At 51.5% G+C, this 3,874-nt stretch overlaps 1 pseudogene; it reads left to right on the forward strand.

The window, feature by feature from the left end:
- Positions 1-3,301, forward strand: part of LOC102864538 — a 4,191-nt pseudogene extending 890 nt beyond the window's left edge.
- Positions 3,302-3,874: the final 573 nt, after the last annotated feature.

The raw sequence follows: 3,874 nt of genomic DNA on the forward strand, positions 1-3,874 counted from the left end.
GGATGAACCAAAAGAATTGTGAAGACATGGAGTAGAGAAGAGGCTGGAGCCTCTGTGGAGACCTTCTTTTGGAGGAGACACAGCCCCTCATTCTTGTAGCTCCTTTGAGACAGGACTTGCTTGCTTCCAGCCGTCTCCAGAGGGGCACATATCTCAGATGTCCCCCCTCACCTCGAGGAAGCAGGACCTTGGTTTTCATCTGATCACCTGACCACACCTTCTCAGAGGCTGCTGAGAGGGTCTGACTTACGACAACCCTCAGTCAGGCTGTACTCTTTATGGGAGGACACTGACCACCCGTGTCCCCAGGAGCAGCTGATGTGGACCACTGGCCTTTGGTTTAGCAGTGTGCCTCGAAACGGGTCGTGCCATCGCGGTCCAGTTTCCCTTGCATTGAGATGTGATCATGTGAACAGGTGCCAGCCAATGGGGTGTGCGCAGGCTTTCCTTTAAAGACAGGAGTCAGCTCTCTCACGTTCAGGCCTGCATGCTGTCCACCCAGCCACGTTCTTCGTCCGCCCAGGCCAGCCCGCAGGGGATGCCCTCTGCTGCATCTTCAGCACCTTCACCCAGAACAATGCTAGACATTCTGAGGGCTTCTGAAGGAATTGGGCAGCCTCTCTTGCAACTCCTGGAGAGCAGCCGCTTGGTGACCCATCTGATCCTTTACAATATTGCTCACATGCCTGCAGTAGCCGCTGACCTGAGCCACATGAAGAACAGAGCAAATGTGCAAGGCCACCTCGGGTCTGAACTCAGCTGCCAGACCGCTTGAAAGGCTGCTATGTGGTGACTATTTCAGCAGGAGTCCTAAGAAAGCCAGGCATGGCACAGGATGGCCTGTGCAATATCAATGCCACAACCATGGCCACCCTGCCCGTGCCCATACTGTCCTGAAGCCACGGTCTGCATCATGACTAATCTGAATAACTCCACCATCCCAATCACAGCCATTTTCAAAGAAACGTGGTCAGTAAGATCTTTGGTGTGACTGCTCTGGACATCGTCAGGGCCAATACTTTTGTTGCAGAAGGGTTTGGATCTAGCTCAAGTCAACATCCCCATGACTGGTGGCCAAGCTGGGAACCTTCATTCACCTGATCTCTCTGGTGCACTCCCAAGGTGGACTTTTCCCAGGACCAGCTAACAACCCTGACTGGGTGCATCTAGGAGACAGGCATCAAGGTGGTGACGGCTAAAGCTGGAGCAGGTCAACCACACTGTCCAGTATCCTGGCACCTGGCTGGCCTTCTCCCTTGTGGGTGCTGTGAATGGAAAGGAAGGAGTCGTTGAGCGTTGCTTTGTGAAGTCCCAGCACTTGTTTCCCCTCACTGCCTGTGCTGGGGGAAGGGCATCGAGAAGACTTGGAGCATCAGCAAGGTCCCCTCTTATAAAGGGAAGATCAGGCGATTCCGGAGCTGAAAGTCTCCATCAAGAAAAGAGAGTGTTTTGTGAAGAACATGAGATGAGAAAACAGTTAAGAGAGCTCATGGTAGGTAGGTTTCCTTAATTTGTTAAGGCATCCTGTCACTGAAAAGCCATTTCAGATGCGTCTGTATTTTAATTTGCTTTGGTGATGTTTATTCTATTGACATCACCTTTTCCAAATTGCTGACTGGCCACTTGATCCATCAATAAAAGCAGGCTTTGAGTTTATTTAAAAAAAACAAAACACAACAACAACCTACCAGAAATAAACACGGGGTCAAGGGTCAGCTGTGGCCACTGTCAAGAGTCACATGGGAATTGTGTGGGGGCAGGGAGGATGCTGGTGTCTTGCAGGCTTTTTACCCTGTCATGTTCCACTTGGGGGACCTCTCACATCTGCTCAATGCTACTCTACATGGAAAACGGCAAGCTCAAGAGGAAAGACCCCTTTTTGAGCCAGGGGTCTTGCTGCGTACGCCTGGCTGTGTCCTCAGAACTGACTTCCAGCTGGCCCTCCAGTGAAAGGAGATGTCCCTTTTCTTCCCCACCCACAAGAGAAAGGTGCTTCCATCTTCATGAGTCAGCTCTGGGCCTGGAGTCCTTGGTGGCCAGATGGTCAGCCCTGTGCACCTGTCTCACTGGAAAGGTTGGGCATCTGAGACCACCACGAACGAGCAATGGCGGAGGAAACCTGGCTGTCCATTTCAAAATGTCACCATTCTCTGCTGGCACACAGGGTCACCAGAGGTCAAAATAGATGACACATTGAAGAATCAGCCATTGGAAACCCTGTGAAGCACAATTCCACTCAGACACCTGGGGGTCACCATGAATGGAATCTATGTCACAGAAACTGGTTTTGGTTCATTAAGTGTAAAATACAGAGCTGATTTCAAAGACTTGGTAGAAAAAGAAAAGAGCTCTCTCATTAGTTTCTATATTGATTTACATATTGAAGTACATTATCAGAAAGATTGTCCTAAATAAAGGATTGAAATTAAAAAAAACAAACAAACCCCATAGACGACACAGAACTAGTTAACCTGGAATGGCTGGCTGCAACCTGGTCCCTGAACGCATGGCCGGACTCGCACTTGCCCACCCAGCACCCCAGAATGCAGGCCTGGCACCTCTAGCACCCCAGAATGTGGGGCTTGACCTACCCCTCCTCACTCAGCACCCTAGAATGCAAGCCTGGTGCCCCCAAGCTCCTCCAATGCCCTTTCGGCTCTCAGGACAGCCCTGCATGCCCACTCTTGAACGGACACAGTGAGAGCCACTTCAGAGCAGGTGTGAAGACTTCGCTGCTTGGACAGGAGGGCACTTGGTCAGTGAAACCAGGATGTGTGGTGTCTATGCCGGGAGTGCCACTCCCGTGGAGTGTGGAGATTGGGACAGTGCTCTTGTCCTGCAGTGCCCAGGACAACCCTACCTGAAGACGTGCCCACTCCGAGACTACAAATACCCACCAAACGCAGGTCCCCAGAGGGAAACCCTCTGCTTTGCTCTCTGGTGTCCTCTGTTGTGCCTGCTGACTGATCCTGGGGTGGGCGACAGGAGGGCCCCAAGGCTGGCTCACCCTGCTCACGTTTGGTGCCCCCATTGGGAAGTATTAATCTTGGGGTGGGCAGGAAGCTTCGCTCAGGGTACATTGTCTCTTTACTCCTCACTGTCTGGGCTGAACTTCTGGGCATCAGAATGGCGCTCTGGACACTGAGCTGGCTCATCTAGCTGGGGAAAGTGATGTCTCACGGTGCTCGCTGGCCCTTTGTCCACTTCCAGGAACCTGTGTCCTTCAGGAACAGTCCTGTCGACCAAGGAAGCCACAGATGGTTATGGAGCGAGAGAAGAGACAGTTGTGAGGCGACTTTAGACCTGGAAGATTCTGCTGCACCTGGACATCACCACCCCGGCCCCTAATGTCCACCACGTCCATTTTCTCCCTGAACTTACAGTCACAACCCCTTCAGGGAAGTCCGACCAGTGCAACCTCAGGCCAGTGTCCTTCTCTGAAGCTTGCTTTCTCCTTGGTGAAGTGGGGGAGTCTCATCTACCATTAAAGCCTGAAGAGACAGGACCACTTGCTCTTGAGAGGGGCGGCCTCTAGTGGTCACTCCGGGGCACTGCTGCTTCCTCCGTCCTGCGAGGGAAGCAGCCCCATCTAGGTTCTTACCTGGGAAGGTGGACAACAGCAGTTCCACCCCTGAGCTCTTCCCACCTCGCTGCTAACAAAGCCCTCCTCCGCTTCTGTTTACTTTTCACATGGTTTGTTATTTCTTTTATTGAATTTCTGGTGTTATTTATTAACTACGGATACGTTGCAAATACGTTTTTTAAGAGACATAAACGTAGATTATACACATGGATTTCACCTGATGGTATGCATAGGAATCAGATCGATTACATCTGTGGAAAAAACCGCTGGAGAAGCTCAGTATCAGCTGTG

Source organism: Elephantulus edwardii, unplaced genomic scaffold (genome assembly GCF_000299155.1).
Source record: "Elephantulus edwardii isolate Elephantulus edwardi_28Jun2011 unplaced genomic scaffold, EleEdw1.0 scaffold00217, whole genome shotgun sequence".
Taxonomy (NCBI): domain Eukaryota; kingdom Metazoa; phylum Chordata; class Mammalia; order Macroscelidea; family Macroscelididae; genus Elephantulus; species Elephantulus edwardii.